Here is a 21,204-nt window from a genome sequence, read left to right on the forward strand (position 1 = left end):
TGAAAAGCGGTACCTTTGCTAGGCTACGGTTTGCCACCGACCACCATTCACTTCTGCCCATGTGACCGGTGACGGCCCCCATTGTTGGCCATAAGCAGGTTTGCCCGCAGGTACCCTTTTAAAGCAAAGCCGAGGGGGCACCTTTGTGGCTACGCAACGCCATAGTAACTACAGCAAAGCATTGTGGTCACATTGATTTAGCTTATACTGTGTTATTGAGGGTTAAAAGGCTGTAGCTTAGCCGGTTTTCTGGCCGCCTTTGAGGCATTTATATATATTCGGTGGTCTGGTGCTAAATTACTTATTTGGTTGTTTGTTTAGGATATTCCATATGATTCAAATTTATTGCGTATGAATAGATAAATACAGTATATTCCTGCTCTGTTCGTTGTTTGTCTCCAGGCTTGCTTCGCCTGGTGGGTTATTTAGCGTTGTCATAGGAACGCCTGTCTTGCTGCATTGAAAGTTTGCCATTGCTGCTAGCTAGCCCGTTTGCTGCCATAGAAACCTTATCTCGCCAGGCAGCAGGGCAATTGTAAGGCTAACGACCAGGAATTAAGGGCCATTGTTTCCCAGGGGTGGACTTGCAGGTTTTCCCTGGCAGCTTAATCTCAAGATACAATAAGCAATCACATATATACACACACACATATATATATATACATAAGTAAATAAACAAATAGAAATAATAAATAAATACATTCATATATAAATAATAAGTAAATAATCAAAAAATAAATAAATAGTTAAATTAAATAAAAGTTAGGAAACAGGGGGGGATAGAAATAACAAACAAACAAACAAGCAAATAAATAAATAACAAAAAAAACCAACAATAAATAATTAGACACTCAATTGCTTTCTGACTTTATTTGCACCCACCCCTGAAGCGCTGCTTGCAACTCTATCATGGAAAGCGGCAGCAACCCCCAACAATCTCAGCACGGCAATGCCCTAATGCCTACAGGCCCTGGTAACCCGCAGGTTGTGGCTCAGCTCTTTTCCGCGCTGCAAGCTTTCTATGCGCAGTGCAGAGCACCTATCACTCCCTCCCCAAACATAGTCGAGTTGACTCAAGATTGCATACCTGACACACCTCCCGGGCAGCAGGGTCAGGATGGCCCTTCCACTAGTGCGGCTAACGTAGTTGAGCAGGCCCCCAACAGGCCACGGACACGCTTACAAGCGGCCAAAACACAAAAATCTAAGTCAGGTTCATCAAAAGGCAAGGCACCAGCAAAAAAACCTAGGTCAAGTGCACAAAAGGCCAGGCCAGCGGTGGCCTCTACTTCGGCCCCGCGCCAGGAGGTGATTGATGTTCCCAGTGTTTTCCAGGATAACCCTAGGCATCCAAGCACCTCAGAAGAGTCATCTTCCGAGGAGGAGCTGCCCCCCCAGCAGGCGGCCGCTGCCTGCGACCCGGCCCCCCGTGATGATGCTCCTAGGGGCGGAAAGAGGAAGGCGAAGAAGAAGCATCGGTCGAAGAAAAGCAAGAAGAGGGACACTTCGGACTCCGAGGATGAAACAGGTACTTCTTCATCAGATGGGGATAGCGACGCCCCAATGGAAACTTATTGGGGGGAGGGCGAGGAAGTGGGAGCTCCCCAGTGGGTGCATGAACGAAGGGCCAACTCACACAGGAAGGCATTTAATGGCACACTTGACTGGAAGGATGGGGCTCTGGTCCCAGACGTTAAAGTCTCAACCAATGCTGCCACTGACTTTATTCTGGGGAACCACCTCTCTAAGAGGAAAAGGAACAAGATATTAAATGGTAATTACGTTGATATGTTTTCCTTGCTGCCTCCGGCCCAGGTAAAGGGTAAAGGGGAGAAGATTAAGTACTATGGGAAAAGGAGGTATAGAGTGCCCCGGGTAGAGCGATCCTTTGAGAATTGGCTTAACGGCTATCAGGTGTTTATGGCTGTGGTGTCAAGTTGTTATCCCAAGAGGGGCGCGCACCTCGTGTCCTACCTGGCTCACGTCAGGAGGGCACGGGAGCAGGCAGGTGACGAGGCCGCATTGGCATATGATGAGGACTTTCGGAGGAATGCCTCGCTACTGTCGGCAACGCGCTGGGACCAAATGGACAACAACTGCTGGTTCAACCACGTGGGGCCAAATATCGAGAAGAAGACCGTTCAACAACCTAAAGCTGGTAAGGTCGAGACCCAACGCCGTAGGCAGTGCTGGGACTTCAACAAGGGTACCTGTCAGCGCGTTACCTGTAAGTACCTGCACGAATGCGATAGGTGCCTTGGCAACCACCCGGCTTTCAACTGCCTCAAAGGCAGGCAGCAGCCCTTTCGGGGGGGCAGGGGTCACCTTTCCCGGGGAAACAGGGGTGGCCCCGCCGGTCCTGCAGCCCCAGCTCAAGGGCCAGCTGGGGCCCGTTACTAACATCTCCCTAGGCCTTGCGCGCTCCCCTGTAAGATTGGAGCCTTTGAGAGCGCTATTAAAGTTCTACCCAGATAGACGTGCAGCTCAACTACTGGAGGAAGGGTTTTCTGAAGGGTTTAGGATTCCGGTCGCCTTCTCTCCCAATTCCAGTTGCCCCCCTAACCAGAAATCAGTCTTAGAAAGGCCCGACATTGCGCTTAAAAAGATACAGAAAGAGATTGCAGCCGGCAGGGTGGCTGGTCCATTTGCAACTCCGCCGATCGGAGGTCTCCATATTTCCCCGCTCGGTATTGTCCCAAAAAAGGCCCCCGGTGAATTTAGAATGATACACAACCTGTCCTATCCCAAGGGATCCTCGGTTAATGACGCTATTCCCCAGGAGATGTGCACAGTGAAGTATTCTTCTTTCGATCAAGCGGTGCGGTTAGTGCGGAGCTTTGGCAGTGGTGCCTTTTTGGCGAAATGCGACATTGAGTCAGCATTTCGCCTACTCCCGGTTCATCCGGAGGATTATCGCTGGTTGGGTTTCAAATTCCAGGGGGCCTACTTCATTGACAAAGCCATGCCTATGGGTTGTTCTATTGCCTGCGCCGCATTCGAGACCTTCAGCACATTCTTGGAATGGGCCCTTAAATTTAGAACTGGAGCGCTAGGGGTGGGTCATTATCTGGATGATTTTATTTTGGTGGCAAGTAACGCGGAGGAGTGTAGGTCCCTCCTACTGGCCTTTGAGGCATTGGCTGGGGAGCTGGGGGTCCCCCTGGCGGGTGAAAAGACTGAGGGTCCGGTCACTACCATGACCTACCTAGGCATTGAGCTCGACACCATAGCCCAAACCTCGCGTCTACCGGCTGAAAAATTGTCGGCATTAAGAGAACTTATCGGCCAAATTCTGCCCCTGAAGAAGGTCACCTTGAGGCTAATTCAATCCCTCCTGGGGCACCTCAACTTCGCCTGTCGCGTAATCTCCCCGGGGCGTCCTTTTTGCGGCCGCCTAGCAAAGCTCTCCTCTGGCTTAAGGTCACCCCATCACAGGGTTCGCCTCCCCAAGTCGGTGAAGGCGGACCTCCGGGTTTGGTTGCAATTCCTGGATGGTTTCAACGGTGTATCGCTTTGGCAGGATTGTCTGTCATTGCAGTCCGATTTCCAAGTACATTCGGATGCGGCAGGGTCCTTAGGTTTTGGGGTCTACTTCAGGGGCCAGTGGTGTGCACAACACTGGCCTGCTTCCTGGCAAGGTAAATCAATATTACGCGACTTGACATTCTTAGAATTCTTTCCCATTGTAGTCGCAATCCACTTATGGGAAGACCAGTTCAGAAACCATAGGATTTGTTTCTGGACAGACAATCTAGCGGTCGTGTCAGTTCTAAATAAACAATCGTCACGCTCACCCAGAGTAGCGTCACTTTTACGGTACTTCGTTCTTTCCTGCTTGCGGTTGAACCTTCACGCTTCAGCCAAGTTTGTCCCTGGTATCGATAATAACATCGCGGATGCTCTATCTCGTTTCCAGATGGAACGCTTTCGCTCATTGGCGCCGGATGCGCAGCAGCTGCCGCAACCATTCCCGGAGCACCTCTGGAATATTGGCAACGAGAAGCAATAAAGGGAGTATTGTCTGCGCTAGCGCCCTCTACCCTAAGATCGTATAATAGGGCTTGGCTTGACTTCACATCCTTCCGCATTAAAAAGGGGCGTTCCAAGCCAGGCAGGCCACCGTCCAGGTCCCAGGTCATAGAGTATCTGGTCCACCTTAGAGATCTCGGACGAGCCCCCAAAACCCTCAATATTCACTCAGCGGCTATTTCTTTCTTTTCAAAAACTCTTTTCTCCGTGGACCCCTGTTCGCATTTCGTGGTACGTAAGATGCTGGAGGGTTGGCGCAGGTCCTGGCCTCAAGGCCGGGACAGGAGAAGGCCTATTACTTTAGATATACTTACCCAAATCCGCAGGAAGCTGAGGGCCCTGTGTTGGTCGAGGTATGAAGCCAGACTATTTTCGGCAGCTTTTTCTTTCGCATTTTTCGGCGCCCTACGCATAGGCGAAGTGGTCTGTGAGGACCGCATAGCCTCTAGGGGGCTAATTTTGGAAGACGTTACCGTGGCCTGTACGCATGTCATACTAAAAATCCGTAGCTCAAAGACAGATCAGCTGGGTAAGGGAGCCTTGGTTCGCCTTCAGGCATCTCAAAAAGCAGGACCATGCCCGGTAAAGGATGCTAGAAAATACTTGTGCGTAAGGCCAAAGTCTAGTGGCCCCTTTTTCATTCATGCCGACGGTTCCTCCCTGTCTAAGCAACAGTTCACGAGGGTGATGCGCAAAGCAATTGCTGCTATAGGGCTTCCTCAAGAGGAGTACGCTGCGCACTCCTTCCGCATTGGGGCGGCGACCACCGCCGCCCATATGGGCCTACCGGCGGAAAGAATTATGGACATGGGGCGTTGGAAATCCAACGCATATCAGGGATATATACGGCAACCCCTCTGAACTCCCTTCATTCCCCCTTCCCCCCCCATTTAACCTAAAAAAAAAAAAAAAAAACCCCGGCAACCCCCCTGACCCGGATCTCCAATTCTCTTATTTCAGGCACCGAGGTGGTTCGACTGTGGATTATCGGCCACAGCATCGTTTATTGGGCAAAGCGGCGCGCTGAACAAAGGGGCTGGGATTCGGAGCTACGCCTACCCAGCAGGGTCGTAGTTTCGTGGATAACTAGGAGAGGTATGCGCTGGGAAGAGTTTTTCCCAGCGGTATCCAGGAAGATCGCCGCCGAGGGCCCACCCACCGCTTTGGTCATCCAACTGGGCGAGAACGACTTGGCGTATAGAAAAGGGGTGAACTTGATGTGGAACATCATCAATGACTTGGAATCACTGAGGGCATCCCATGAAAGCATTACTATACTTTGGTCATCTTTGCTGGAAAGGCGATGGTGGCGGGATGCAGAAAAACCGGTGGCGGTGAATAAAGCTAGGAGGATTGTGGAGCGCACGGTGGCACGTAGAGTGACCGCACTGGGTGGACGGGTCATTCAGCACCCAGGCATACGGTTTGAGAAGGAAATGCTTTATCGCTGGGATGCCCTCAGTGATTGACCAAGTCAATTTCTGTCTGCATGCCTGTCTGAGAATTCACCAGAAGAGGGTCAGTATTTAACAAAAACATTCAAAAAGGGGGTGTGAGGTTTCCTTATGGTTCCTTTTTCCAGTAGCAATTGGAATTGAGATTCTCTCTAGCAATATGGGATCTCATCTTTGCCAACCCCTTGGTGTGTCTTGTTCTGCAGACAAGACGTTACTTTCACTCTCCCTGGAGTTTAGGTAAGCAGAAGGGCAACCCAGGCCAGGTCTTTTAAGGTAAGTTGGGGACACTTGCACAGCATCAGGTCAACTCAGGGGATGCTGCCAGTTTAGGAAACCCTCTCCACCTGATCCAGCACTAGCAGTTTGAATGATTCAATTTCCTGGTGACCCTTAGCGCAGTCCCTCTGTCCTGATGGCTCTAGATAGAGATAGAGAGCCACTGGAAGTCAGCTGAATATTCTATGAAAGGTTGGCTGGCTGGAATAAAAAATATGGGAAGTGACATTCTCAAAATACAGTGGTACCTCGGGTTAAGAACTTAATTCGTTCTGACTTCCGGGTTGGTCGCCCTTTCACGGCAGACAGGAGCTCTTTCAGAGCTCTGCGCATTGAGACTTGGGGTGACTATAAGAGCGTTGCGGCACCCCGTTAAAAACCTCAGATCGAGTGTTCTGAGGACCTGGTGTTCCGGTGAGTACCCATAGCGACTCCCTCGTTTCCCGGTAAGCTCTGTTAGAGTGAGCAGGGTTCGAGACACGGGTTCTGAGGAATCAACGTGCTTCCCTCACTGCGTGATGCTCCTGAGTCCGGCAATCGTGAGCAGCCAATTTCTCCGAGTAAACTTTAATTTAGACAATCGTAAGAAAAAAGGATAATAATTTGACTAAAATTTGGAATGAAAGGGATTTAAATTACGGAGGTCGATTCTTTTCCGCTGGAGAAAAAATGAAAGCAGTGCTTGTTTACCGAAGACGTAACTTCAAAGAGGCTGTTTTACCTTCTAAGGAAATATCTCCAACCCAGCAGGGAGAAAGGGGGGAAATTTAACTGTTTTGTTACCCTGCTAGAAACTGTTAAAAGATCAGAAAAGACTATTGCTTTTTGGAAGTGGACCTCCCAGCGGGGAACTGAGAGACTCCATTTTTATGATACAAAGAGAGAGGATACAATTACTTTCATTTTCTGCTCTGGGTAATACAAAGTTTCTGCTGCTGTCTGAACTTGTTCAAACTATTCATAAGGCTGTTTTACCCGCAACGCTTTGAATATAACTGTCTCAACAACATTAAGGGTATCCAATTTAGAAATTAGAAGCCAAGGCTTAAAGAATAAGACTGGGTTTGGTGTTCAAGGGTGGTCTGGGCTGCCAGCTGGTGTTTGTGTCCAAAATCCTGTGACTGAGACTGATTAACTTGACCTTGAATTATAAATAGCCATGCATGGGGCTGACAAGTTGAATAAACCAGAGAGTAAAACTAGAAGAGGTTCCAAATTTTGAAGAAACTGTGATGACTTTACTAACTGAAATAAAATCAGAGGTTACTGAAAATAAGCAGACGTTGAAGGAACTTCAATAAGGTTTTGATGAACTAGGAAAAAATCAAGAAGAAGTGAAACAACAGGTCTCGGAACACGAAACAAGACTTTTAGAATTGGAATCAGTGAGAGTTTCTGATGTGGAACGATCCCATCAGGAGGTTCTTAACACAACTGCCCATCTCTAAAATGTATAATTTATTGTTGGAATGGCATACAAAGGGTGAACAAGTTAAATCTGTTATGATTGATTGGGCAAGAGATGTGGGTCACAGTAGAATGATGGAATATTGGGAGAGGTTATGGAAGAAAGGGGTTAAGTTCACAGCATGTAATGTATTAAAAGACAATATTATGAAAATGATGTATAGATGGTACTTAACCCTGGTGAAACTAGCAAAAATGTACCACATTAATGATAACTTATGTTGGAAATGTAAGGAGAAAGAAGGCACTTTTTTCATATGTGGTGGACGTGTTCCAAGGTGAAAGACTTCTGGGAAAAGATTTATAATGGTTTTTTTTAAATGTTGAAAAATACATTTATTAAGAAGCCAGAAGCCTTTCTACTTGGAATAACAGGACCGGAATTGCCCAAGAAGAATGTTAGACTGTTTTTGTATGCCACTACAGCAGCAAGACTTTTATTAGCCAAAAAATGGAAATTGCAAGAAATACCGACAATAGAAGAATGGCAGATGAAGATGATGGACTTTTCGGAGCTGGCTGACCTGAGTGGAAGAATCCGCTACCAGAAAGAGGAGGAAACACAAGAAGATTGGAAGAAATTTAAAGAAGATATAGTGAGATATTGTAATATAAGATATTTAAGAAATCCTTAGAAGTAACAGATTAGGCTATGGGATAGAAAAAGATTAATAACAAAGATTATTATGGATTACAATTGGAAGTAAGGGTAAGAAGTTAGTAATGAACAAAGATACTGATATTATAAATATGAAATTGGGAACTGCTAAATATGTAATATGATGAATTCCAGATTGGAGGGTGTTGAGGAAGTCTTGGAGGTCCATTCTTAACCTGAAACTGTTCTTAACCTGAAGCACCACTTTAGTTAATGGGGCCTCCCGCTGCTGCCGCACCACCGAAGCACAATTTCTGTTCTCATCCTGAAGCAAAGTTCTTAACCTGAGGTACTATTTCTGGGTTAGTGGAATCTGTAACCTGAAGCATCTGTAACCTAAAGCATATGTAACCCGAGGTACCACTGTATTAGTTTACCGGAATAGGGTGGATTGAGGAGTAAGTTTCTAAAGACAAATCTGATACAGCATGTTGGCCATCTTACGTGAACAAGAATGGACATGGACTACAACATCCAATGAGTCAGGCTGCACAGTAGAGGGCATCCCTCGGATGTTTTGTGATATTTTCCTTTGTAGTACCCACATTGTTGTAGATATTGCTCTCGTGGCCTCCATTGCTCTTCGCTTGCTGAGTTTTCTGGAGTTCAGTAAATATATAATTGCAAGTTCCTCCCACTTCTCCTTTCAGTTGATTCAAAGCCAGTGCCCTCTCCATCCATCATGAAGCATCTCGTGATCTTGCTGTCTGTTCTGGCACTCATGAGCTGTCCAAGGGCCCAAGGTTGCATACAGATATGTACAAAGAGTATGTAAGTATGAAAGGGAAAGGAAATTGTTTCAGATGCTTGGTGAGGACATTCTTGTAGCTGGAGAGGCATGGCAGACTGGTGTGTAGCAGATCATAAAATCTGAAACAAAGGAAGGCCTGAGTCCCACAAGCAGCTCTTCAAAGAGGGTGGAGTCTCAGGAACACAGAAATGGGCACCCAGTTGGCCTTCTGGAAATTCCTCAGCAGGGAAAGGGTAGAGAGGCTCTCCTGGTTTTAAAGCTAAGGAAAGGGAAATAGTGGGGATTTGTGAAGTCCCAGGAACATTTCTTGTTTATGACGTAGGTGTGCTGAAAGCAGGAAGCTATTCTCCATTCTCTATTATTATCATTATGATCACCGTTATTAGTGTGCTCCATGCTCCCTAACCTGGTACCCTTCAGATTCTTTGGATGCTACAACACCTCAGACTGTTGGCCAAGTTGGCTGGAGCTGTAGTGTGAAACATCTGGAGGGCACTTTGTGCGTTCAGGAAGGCTGGTGTCATTGCACAATCAACCACTCTGCATCAATGAAAGATTCTGGCTAATCCACCTGCAAGCCTACTAATTTGATGGATGTCAATTTCACTGTAAGCCTACGTCCACCTCAAAGGACACTAACTAACTAACTAACTAACTAACTAACTAAATAAATAAATAAATAAATAGTGGGCTTAGATTCATGGAATCTATTTCGTCATGTCCATTGATGCAAACCCAGACTACTCTGAGGATGACGAAGATGGGATACAGTTCATTCTTGTTTACTAAGTGTCATGAATTCCCCTGGATAAATTTTAAGGGTAGTTGCTTCTGCTGATATCCAAACAAACATTCCAGGAATCAGAGGCATGGTTGTTGCGGTGGAGGAAGCTGAATAGCTGTTCAATCATTTTAAATATGTACCGGCATGTCAAGGAGTCTTGGTAACAACCAGCGTAGTTAATTAAAAAGAAGATTTATTGCAAGAAAAACCAGATTCCATCCAAGCAGCAATCACAGCCGTCCATCTCTAAACCAAATATCTCCCTTCTAAGGGTGTGTGTGTGTTTCCTACAGATGCCGAGATCTTGGGGAACAAGGGGTCAGCTCCCCGCCCTTCTCTGACACTGCTCTTCCATGGTCATTTCCTCCCTCTGAACTGCTTTCATTTCTAGTCTCTGTATTTTGTACTTCGCTGGCACACTATAATCCCCTGACTTGCAATTGACTCTATCTCTTCCTGCCTGCTTTCTCTAGCTGACTGTAGATCTTCCCTGGGAACTGGTTCATTCATGACATGGAGATTCATACTCAGATCTTAAGCTACATCTCTGTGATGGGATGGTGAGCTGCTTGTGCATAAAATCCAAGTCCCTCAGAGTTTGGCCAAGTCCGCAAACCTCTGTCTGTAACGGAGCCCCTTAAGCATGGCTCCGTCAGTCGCTGGCAGATTCCGACAGCGGTTGCTTTCGGAATCTCTTCCAACATAAAAGCTCCTTAACGGAAACACATCTTCTGGACTCTCCGCGTGACAGCTTCCGGCGAGGAGTGGGTGTCCCTACAGGAGGTCCTGAAACCTCCCCACTGTTTTCGCTGGAAGTGTCTCTGAGCCATCCCTCCTGTTCACTTTCCCTCGGATCACCTCCTCTCCCCCTGCTGGTTCCCTCTTCAGCTGCTGAGTCTCTCCCAACCTGTGTGAGCCCTTCCACCTCCCTTCCTTCCGATGGCAGTTCCCTGACATCCACCTCCCCTCCAGGGCCCCCTGCACCCCCTCCCGCCCCCTCCTCTATGGGCGGTGAGGAGGCAAAAGCCCGGAAAGAACTTCCTTCATCTTCCGACGTCTCAAACATTTCTCTCCACCTGTTGTGGTTTCTGGTCTCGAAGTACTCCTCCTCCGCAAAGTCCATTTCCCCTTCCCCTTCCGAGTCCAGGAATCCTTCCAACTCCTCCTCCTCATCGGTGGTCCCAAAGTATTCCCTCCGGAACCTCTCCACAGGCTGAGGTTTCCTTGGGAACCTTTGATGGAACGCTTCTACCATTACCTCGTCATTGATATCCTCTGCCATTACCCAAGTGTTTTCTGACTCCGGTTCTCCTTCCCACGCTACCAAATACTCCACCTGATCCCCCTTCCACTTGGCGTCAAGGATTTCTGCCACATGGCTGCTGCATTCCCTTTCTTCTATGACTGGTCCCCGTGTGGACATCCCTTCTCGTCCCCCCTCATACGGTGACAGTAACAACCTGTGAAATACTGGGTGCAGTTTCATGTGGTTGGGTAACCGGAGCCTGCAAGCCACTGGGTTGACTTGTTGAATGACCTCAAAGGGACCCAATCTCCTGGGTCTTAATTTCTTACAATCCCCTTTGAACGGCAACCCTTGGGTTGACAGCCACACCTGATCTCCCACCCTTATGGTTTCACCTTCCCTTCGGTTCTTGTCTGCCTGCCTCTTGTATTCTTCCTTGGCTCTTTCTAAGTTGAGTTGGAGCTGACGATGGATTGCTTCCATTTCTTCTACAAAATGCTTGGCTGCCGGGACGCTCCATCTCTCCCCTCCTCCCCCTGGGAATGCCCTGGGATGACACCCATAGTTAGCCAAGAAGGGGCTCATCCCTGTGGACACATTCTCTGCATTGTTGTAGGCAAATTCCGCCAGCGCCAACTTCTCTACCCAATCATTCTCTCTGTCATTGACATAACACCTCAGGTATTGCTGGAGGATACCGTTTGCTCTTTCCGCCTGCCCGTTGGTTTCAGGGTGCCGGGCAGTCAAAAATTGACCTCTACCTGCAGTAAGCTCATGAGCTTCCTCCAGAACCTGGAAGTAAATTGTTTTCCTCTGTCTGAGACCACCCTCAATGGGACTCCATGCAACCTAAAAATGTGTTCTACAAATAATTTCACTGTCTCTTCTGCCGTGACTGCATGCGAGCAGGCTACAAAGTGGCACATCTTTGTTAGTAGGTTTACCACGACCATGATGGCTGTTTTCCCCTTGGACTTCGGCAGATCAGTCATAAAATCTATCGACACTGCCTCCCATGGTCGTTCTGGTGTTGGTAACGGTTCTAATAGCCCTGCCGGCGCCCGCCTCTCCCCTTTGGCTTGCTGGCATTGCTCACACCCTCTTACATACTCCCGTACATCTTCCCTCACCTTAGGCCACCAAAATTCCCTGGTGACCAACCACATGGTTTTGTGTTGTCCAAAATGCCCCACCGTGGAGCTGTCGTGCAACTGCTTGAGTACCCTCCCCCTTAATTCTCCTTCGGGTATATACAGTGCCCCTTTGTAATACAATGCTCCGTTTCTTTCCTCGAAACCCCCTGGTTCCTCCCCCTCACTCCTAAGACCTCTGAGCTTATTCTGGGCGTATTCATCATTCTCTGTTTCCTCTACTAGTTCTCTTTGCCCCACCAATGCCGCCCCACACACCCAGCGGTCCTCTGGGATGACATGTCTCTCTTCGGGTGCCCCCTCCCCCTCCAAATATTCAGGTTTGCGTGAGAGAGCGTCCGCCCTAACGTTTTCTGGACCTGGCACGTAACAAATTTCAAAGTGGAATTTGGAGAACTCCAGGGCCCATCTCACTTGCCGTTGGTTGAGCACTCGTGCCGTTCTCCAATACTCTAGGTTCTTGTGGTCAGTGCACACTTGCACCTTATGTTGTGCCCCAATTAATAAATGCCTCCATCTTCTGAACGCTTCATGAATGGCTAGTAGTTCTCGGTCATACACCGTGTAGTTCCTCTCAGATTTGTTCAGCTTTCACGAGAAAAAGGCGCACGGTCTCCATTCCGACTTCTCCTTCCCAGGCTGCAGAAGCACCGCCCCCACCGCCCGGTCTGATGCGTCCGTTTCTACTCGCATCGGTTTTTGTAAATCCACATGCAGGAGCTGTTCTTCCGAAGCGAACGCCCTTTTCAGTTCCTCAAAAGCTCGCTCCGCCTCCGCCGTCCAAACGAATTTCCTCTTACTGCTGAGACAGTCAGTAATGGGAGCCGTCAAGTGGGCAAAATTTCTGATGAACTTCCGATAGAAGTTTCCAAATCCAAGAAATCTTTGCACATCCTTCTTTGTTTTCGGTGTTTTCCATTCCAGTACCGCTTGGACCTTGCCAGGATCCATAGCCAATCCCTTGTCCAACAAGCGGTACCCCAGGAATTCCACCTCCTTGGTATGAAACTGACACTTCTCTAGCTTCACCCACAGCTGATTAGCTTGCAGTCTGCCCAACACTTCCCTGACGTCTTTCACATGCTGCTCCTCATTCTCTGAATATACTAACACGTCATCTAAGAAGGCCACACAATTCTTGTAAAGCAAAGGCCCCAGGACGTGGTTCATAAACGATTGAAAGCACGCGGAGCCTGCTTGTAGGCCGAAGGGCATAACTAAATATTCAAATGCCCCTAAAGGGGTGAACATGGTGGTTTTCCATTCATCCCCCTTCCTTATTCGTATCAGGTTGTACGCCCCCCTCAGGTCCAGTTTAGTAAAAATCTTTCCCTTCCTGACCCTTGTCAAAATGTCATCAATTCTGGGCATAGGGAAAGTCACTGGTTCTGACACTGCATTTAAGGCCCGGAAGTCCACGACCAGCCTCGGTTTGTCAGTGTTTTTTTTATCCACAAAAAACACTGGGCTGCCACCCACCGCTCTGGACTCTCTGATGAACCCTCTCTTCAGGTTCTTGTCAATGAACTCCCTTAGCTCCTGCATCTCTCTGTCTGACATGGCGTACAGCTTGCCTACAGGGAGCTGCGCCCCAGGGAGTAAATTGATTTGACAGTCAAAGGGTCTATGCGGGGGTAGTTTGTCTGCTTCCCTCTCGCTGAAGACGTTGCTCAGGTCGGCGTATTGTCGGGGCACCTTCCCCTTCTCCGTTACTTCCGTCCCTGCTAGAGTGGCTCTGGCCCCTCCTTGAGCCTCCCCCTCTTTGCAGTGTTCTAGACAATGTGCTGACCCATAGGAGACCACTCTCTGATGCCAGCCCACTAGCGGATCATGTAATGCTAGCCAGCTCATCCCCAAAATAATGGGAGCTCCTCCCAAGGTAGCCACATTAAACGCTATTAGCTCAGTGTGTCTTGCTACCCTCATTATCATTGGGACGGTCTGCTGGCTGACTTCTCCTCCCAGCAGCTCCCTTCCATCGATCGTGGTCACCTGCAAAGGGTTACTTAAAGGGATAGTCTGTATCTGGTGTTCAGCTGCAAACTCCTTACTCATGAAATTACAGGAGCTGCCTGAGTCCAATAGCGCCTTTATCTTTAGTGGGTGTCTGTTTGGCAGCTCTAGTAACACCTCTATCACTAGGGCGGGTTTAGGAGGTTCTGGCGTGGGCACTTTCACTGCTCTTTGGCCTGGCTGCTGTGCCCCGATGGTGGCAGCCAGGCGTTGGCTTTTACTTGCTCCTGGACCTTTTCCTCCCTCTCCCCAACAGCTCCCGCCATTCCTTGCCATTCCTTTCTTTGGGGGCAGACTCTGGCAAAGTGACCTGGCTGTTGGCAGAGATAACATTTCTTGGCGCCCTTCCCCTCCTTCTTCTGCTCTTCACTGGGCTTTGAAACTGGGCGCGCGCGCTGTTCCAATTTCCATCGGCTCTCCCGGCGGGAACGGTGGCTCTGGAATCTCTGGAATGCGAAGCTCCCTCCAACGTTCCCCCTTCCCTTCCCACCTCTCCAAGGCTCTCGCCTCTTGGCGCGCTCCTATGGTCAGCGCTGATTTGGTCAGCTGGTCCATAGACTCCGCCCTGGGCGCCCGGGAAAGTTCATCCTTTACCGCCGAAGAAAGCCCTTCTTCAAAGAGCATTTGAATGGGTTCCGCCGATAGGTCCCACCCCAATTTATGGATCAACATGGTAAACTCAGTCCAGTACTCACGAACAGATCGGCTCCCCTGTTTACACGCCATTAACTGTCTGCGTACCACTCCCTGCTCAATATCGCTGGAAAACATCAGGTCCATGGCATGAAAAAACTTCCTCGTGTCCTTCAGGATGTCATTATTCGTTGCCATCAGGGGCCTCACCCAGTCTTTCGCCCCCTTTTTGAGATGCCCAATCACAAATCCCACCCGCGATTCCTCGTCGGGAAAGTCATCAAACTGCAGATTAAGGGCATATTGCATCTCTGTCCTAAAGGCATGATAGTCCTTGGGCTCCCCCCCAAACTTCTGCACCAATCCTGGCACCTTTCTGGCGAGCGGGGTGGTTTTCCCCTTCTCTGCATCTTGAGCCCTCCTCTCCTCGAGCCTCGTCGTCTGCAGCGCTAGCTGGACCTCCAACACCCGGTACCTTTCTTCCAGGCTTGGACCCGCTCCAGCTCCTGCTTCTCCGGTTCCGGCTGGGTTGCTCATGATGCCTTCTCCTGCACAAGCTGCTTACAGGGACTGTCGGAATGCTGCGATGGGATGGTGAGCTGCTTGTGCGTAAAATCCAAGTCCCTCAGAGTTTGGCCAAGTCCGCAAACCTCTGTCTGTAACGGAGCCCCTTAAGCATGGCTCCGTCAGTCGCTGGCAGATTCCGACAGTGGTTGCTTTCGGAATCTCTTCCAACATAAAAGCTCCTTAACGGAAACACGTCTTCTGGACTCTCTGCGTGACAGTTTCCGGCGAGGAGTGGGTGTCCCTACAGGAGGTCCTGAAACCTCCCCACTGTTTTCGCTGGAAGTGTCTCTGAGCCATCCCTCCTGCTCACTTTCCCTCGGATCACCTCTTCTCCCCCTGCTGGTTCCCTCTTCAGCTGCTGAGTCTCTCCCAACCTGTGTGAGCCCTTCCACCTCCCTTCCTTCTGATGGCAGTTCCCTGACAATCTCTTTTTACTTCTAGGCCACCAGATTGTGTTTGTGCTTACTACCATGGCAAGGAAGACAATAAACAGCATCTGAGCAGAGGAGGTTGGTTTGGACTGGAAGATTCTGGGGGATGGAGCAAAAGGATGATGAGCTTTTTAGATAGTCTCTGTGCTTTGGCAGCTTTCCTTTCTCCTCCAATGAATTATTTAAAAGTCCTTCTTCACTGAGAAATGCTATCCGCACCATTTATGGTCTTGATCATAGTTCCCTAACATCTTGTCTTGAGGGCACATGGGAGAGCAGGGAAATTTTTTTCAGGCATTACACATAAACTAAGGCCAACCACACACATCAATCCATTCCATGGGCTTTCGAGTGTGATTTGGGCAGTGAGAGGGACACCTAGGCTGGCAACTTCCTGGTCAAGATGGCTTTCTGTTTTGGCTGTTCTGTCCATGCCAAGTCCTCCTATTCCTTTAATTTTAGTGGACAAGAATTCAGCAGGTGTAACTTTGCTAACAAAGAAGTATCCCTGATGGGAAGTTTCTGACCTGCTGAATGTCTGTCTTTTGCTCAGATATTCAACAAGGTGAATACTGCTCAAGGAAGATGAGAAGGCAATCAATAGAGGACTTGGGAGGAGGTTGTGGGAGGGCAATAAGGATGAGCAGAGACCCAAAAAGCATGTAGTCATATCCAACTGATTTATATTCTGAATAGAGCCACTGGAATTAATGTAAGCCATTTTCTTTCATTTCAATGGGCCTACTTGAACTGGCACTAACATTGTATACAGGTAAACAACACAGTTTAGCCTTGAGAAAGGAATAGTGAAAGGGAGAGGAGAGCACTCTTTAGATCCATGGAGGGCTGTCAGTTGGAAGATGGTAAAGAATCATGCTTTGCTGCCCCAGAGGAGAGGAGTGGATCTTACAGTTTAAGTTATAAGAGGGCAAATTTTGGTAGAACTTTAGGAGGCTATTTCTGTTGGTGAAATTTGTGTTGTTCTTGGGAGTGAGAGAGCAAGTCTGCCCCTTCTTTTTTAGCAAGCCACAAGTTGAGGATGCTTGTAATGAAAGGGACTGGACTAACTGACTTCCAAAGACCCTCTCAGCTCTCTAATTCTGTGATTCCAGCTTTCTTGAGGGCTGATCTTTTAGAGAAATTAATCACATGCCCTCTACTTTCTACTCACAGATGCAGAGGAGGCTATGGATGAAGAAAACTGAGAAGCAGATTGCAATCAACCCAGATGCTCAGCAGGTTCACCAAAAGATCTCAAAGGCACACCTTCACTGCTTGATACCTCCACTCCATTCTCGTGTTCCATTAGCCCTGAACCCTGATTTTATGGGCAGTCACCCCAGTTGCCTCAAGGAACCTGTCAAAATTCAGCAATTGCAAATAAATTGTGGGCTTCAAGCCTGTTTTGTGTCTTGAATGTGAACCTACAAGATGTTTATCCTGAGGTGCCCCCACATACTGGGCCCTCCAACCTACTCTGAAAAGAAGAAACAGCTCTGCAAAACAATTGCATATGCTTCATGTCATATTCAAAGTGGTGTCCCCTTTTTAGGTAAATTGTTGGGCTCAAAAATATACCCGTGTCTGTCCAAACCGATAGTTTGATACATAGTAGTGAAGCTTTTCTCCAGAACTGAACCTCCTAGGAGAAAAGGGTAACCTGTTGAATTTCTCCCAGACACACACATCTGTTAAAGTCACCAAGAGACTCCAAACTAGACATGTATACAGTTTTACATTAATCTAAATATACTGTGAGTTCTCACTGAGTGCCCAGTCTTTAGCTTCTGAACAGCAGGGGACTTGCCTAAGCCTCATTGAACTGTCATTACATTTTGCATTTGTTATTTGGGGTCAGGGAATCCTCTTACACCCACTCACACTTATTGCAGAAGATCACTTCCAGGGAGTATCTGATTGCAGAGAAACCCACCGCAGGAAAGATGTGTACTTCTTGCTAGTAAAAAACATAAGGACAAATTGTGGTTATTCAAAGGGTTACAACTTCAGGACAAGATCAATGCACTAGAGGGGTGGGGGTTATGCTTCATAACTTGGTTTCCAGTGGGAACACAGATGGGCTTCTGAAAGAAAGTACATGAAAGCTCCAAGTCTGGGTACCCTTCTGGCTGTGGGCTCTGGACATCACTCCCCCTGTACCTGCCTCTTGGAGGCACCATGTCTTTTGCAGGCTTTAAAAGAGCCCTTCTGAGCACACGCAGGGGGCATTTCTATCCATGTATTCTTGAGTAGAATCACAGAATTGTTGAGCTGGAAGGAACCCTGAGGATCATTTAGTTCAAGCCCCTGCAAAGCAGCTGTCCCATATAACGGGAATCAAACCTGCAACCTTGGCATTACCAGCACCATGCTTTAGCCAACTGAGCTAACTAGGCTTGTCTCAGCTGTGTTCTGGACGAGATCAAATAGTCAGAAATACTAAAAGAAGGGAGCCCATGATGGATGGGAGTTTCTTAAAGGTGAACTATTGAAGGCACAAATAGACACAATCAGGCGCGTCGCTTTGCCCCCACAACTGTGGGTGCCCGCAACATGCTGACGTTACCATGGCATGCGTGTGTGCACGTGTTGTCGGCATGTCCCGCAGCATGCTGATGTCAATCACACATCCCGTGGGCCATCTATGCACCATGTAATAGAACCTTGAGGGATGTCCCCTTCATTTAAAATTTGTGGGTGCTCAGGCACTCAGGACCCTGCATAGTTGGCACCCATGCAAACCATTCCAACAAGAAAAGAAAGTGGAAGGCATCTAATGAAACCCGGGTGGCTGCCTAAGGATCTTCCAAATGAGCTAATTGACTGACTAAACCCAAAGAGGGCTCACTAATGCTTCCTCGTTATCCTGGGAAAAGGGGATAAGTGGGGTGCTGCAGGATTCTGTCCTAGGCACCTTGTTCAATTTCCTTAGAAATAACTTTCAGGAAGGAATTGAGAGGATGCTAATCAATTTTGCAGGTGACACCAACCTGGGTGTGGTAACTAACACCACAGATGACAGAATTGGGATTCAATATGATCTTAATAGTTTGAAGAACTGGGCCAAAACTAACAAAATGAGTTTCAATATAAACAAATACAAGGTTCTGCACTTACTGTAGGTAGAAATAAGCAGCTGCACATACGTAAAATTTGGTGGGGGCAGGACTTTGCTTGCCAGTACAACATGTGAAAAGGATCTAGGGGTCTTGGTAGACAACAAGCTAAACATGAGCCAAGAGTGTGATGTAACGGCAAAAAAAGCTAATGCTATTCTAGGCTGCATCAACAGAAGTATAGTGTGCAGTTGAAGGGAAGTAGTAGTACCATTTTATTTTGCCTCGGTCAGACCCCACCTGAAGTATTGTGTCTTGTTATGGGTGCCACAGTTGAAGAAGAATATTGATGAGCTGGAATGTGTGCAGAGGAGGGTGTCCAAGATAATCAAAGGTCTGGAAACCAGGCCTTATGAGGAACTGTTGAGGGAGTTGGGTATGTTTAGCTTGCATAAGAGAATGACAGGAGATATGCTAGCCATCTTTAAATATCTAAATGGCTGTCACATGGAGGATGGTGCAAGCTTGTTCTCTCCAGCTCTGGAGGGTAGGTCCAGAACCGATGTAGATTCTGACTCAACATTAGGAAGTAGATTGTGATGGAAAGAGCAGTTTGACAGTGGAATGGACTCCTTCAAGTGGTGATGAAGCCTCCTTCCTTGGAGGGGCTGGAAAAGCATGCAAATGCAGGGCTTTGACGCTCCAACCATCATGCTGAAAACCTCCTGTCAGTTGATTGACAGGTGGCATCATGGAACGCCCCATCCTCCATGTCTGCTTCAAGGAGGACAACTCGGTATAAAGTCCTGCAGGAGCTGGGGCGATTGTGCTCCTTGCAGAGTGATCAGGGAGATGAACATGGAATTGAGTGGGAGGAGTGCCCAGTGCAGACAAGGGACAGTAATCACATGTAGCCCATTAGGTGCTAGGTGTGTCAGGTAGTGCTGAGCTTCCACATGCAATGGGTGGGATGTAATCCATTGGAGCAGACAAATACTACATTTCCTGTTTGCCTAGAGTGGACACAAGCAGGGGATGCTACTCCAGTCAGTTGAACTTCCTGTTGCACCTGGTCTCAAGTATCCTCCCTCTGCATGTGACCAGGTAGGGGGACATGACCCTTGCAGACCCCACAAATGGTCCAGTCATGTAGTCAGCTTCTTTTGATGCTGCTCATTTTTTATGCCATTTCTTCTCTTGTATTGCACTGCTGGCTCTCTGCCAACAGCCCATGGGCCCATCCTAACAAGGATGTAAGCCACACTGTATCTGTCACTACAAGCTAAAGCTTGCTTTCAGGGATCTGAGAATTGAATGTGAGTAAACTTTTAATACTTATACGGAAGACTCTTGTGTCTTTATTCTTTTATGAGGGAATCAAAGGGGTCTTACCAGGAATAAACTGCCAGATAGGATTCTTTAACTAAAGAGATTGAAACGAATATGCAACTAGACTCTTGCTGTGTAAAGCGGGAATAAACTCTCTCTCATATCTATCTGTCTGCCTGTCTATCTATCTATCAATCTATCAATCTATTTATCTCTGTATCTATCTATCTATCTATCTATCTATCTATCTATCTATCTATCTATCTATCTATCTATACCTCTGGGACGCAGGTGGCGCTGTGGGTTAAACCACAGAGCCTAGGACTTGCCAATCAGAAGGTCGGTGGTTCAAAGCCCCGCGACGGGGTGAGCTCCCGTTGTTCAGTCCCTGCTCCTGCCAACCTAGCAGTTCGAAAGCACATCAAAGTGCAAGTAGATTAATAGGTACTGCTCCGGCGGGAAGGTAAACAGTGCTTCCGTGTGCTGCTCTGGTTCGCCAGCAGCAGCTTAGTCATGCTGGCCACATGACCCGGAAGCTGTATGCCGGCTCCCTCGGCCAATAAAGCGAGATGACGGCTGCAACCCCAGAGTCGGCCACGACTGCACGTAATGGTCAGAGGTCCCCTTTACCTTTACCTTTACCTTTACCTATCTATACACTCACACACATATGAGAGACTCACTAGTGTGAGTTGGGAAGGATAATATTTAATCAATATATACGCTCCTACTATCCACAAAATTCCCACACAATGAAGGGATCTTTGAAAGGGGCTGTAAAAGAGCTCCAAGGCAGGGCTTTGACACTCCAACCATCAGTTGATGACCTCCTGATATAAGTTGATTGACAGGTGGGCAGACACACCACTTGTGGCCAGCATGACTAACCAGCTTCTGGTGCAACGGAACACCGTGACGAGTGTCAGAACACACAGAAATGCCATTTACCTTCCTGCCACAGCTGTACCTATTTATCTACTCTTGCTGGTATGCTTTCAAACTGCTAGGTTCGCAGAAGTTGGGACAGAGCAACAGGTGTTCACCCTGTCACACAGACTCAAACAGCCAAACTTCTGTTTAGCAAGCCGAAGAGGCTCAGTGATTTAGACCACAGCACTACCTGCCACCCTCAGGACAGATACCAATCTATTGGCTATTAAAACAAACCCAGGTGAGGTTTTCTTATGAAGGCATCTTGTGGCTTCTCCAAAAGTGAACATCTTCCCACCCCTGGTGTGCTGTTGTTCATAAAAATGAAGTCTTTATGAAGGTCTCTTCCTCAGTGGAAGAAACAGGTTCTAGAAATCAGATGGTGGGTTTTGGCACACCATTAATTAAAACTCTGCAAACAGGAAA

The 21,204-nt window shown here is 47.9% G+C and overlaps 1 long non-coding RNA gene across 1 annotated transcript; it reads left to right on the forward strand.

The window, feature by feature from the left end:
• The first annotated feature begins 15,477 nt into the window (after positions 1-15,477).
• LOC309536495 lies at positions 15,478-16,861 on the forward strand. Its single transcript, XR_014221524.1, has 2 exons — positions 15,478-15,541; positions 16,637-16,861. It is a non-coding gene; the product is annotated as an uncharacterized lncRNA (long non-coding RNA).
• The last annotated feature ends 4,343 nt before the right edge of the window (positions 16,862-21,204 follow it).

This window comes from Podarcis vaucheri (assembly GCF_965113315.1).
Source record: "Podarcis vaucheri genome assembly, chromosome: 7".
Taxonomy (NCBI): Eukaryota; Metazoa; Chordata; class Lepidosauria; order Squamata; family Lacertidae; genus Podarcis; species Podarcis vaucheri.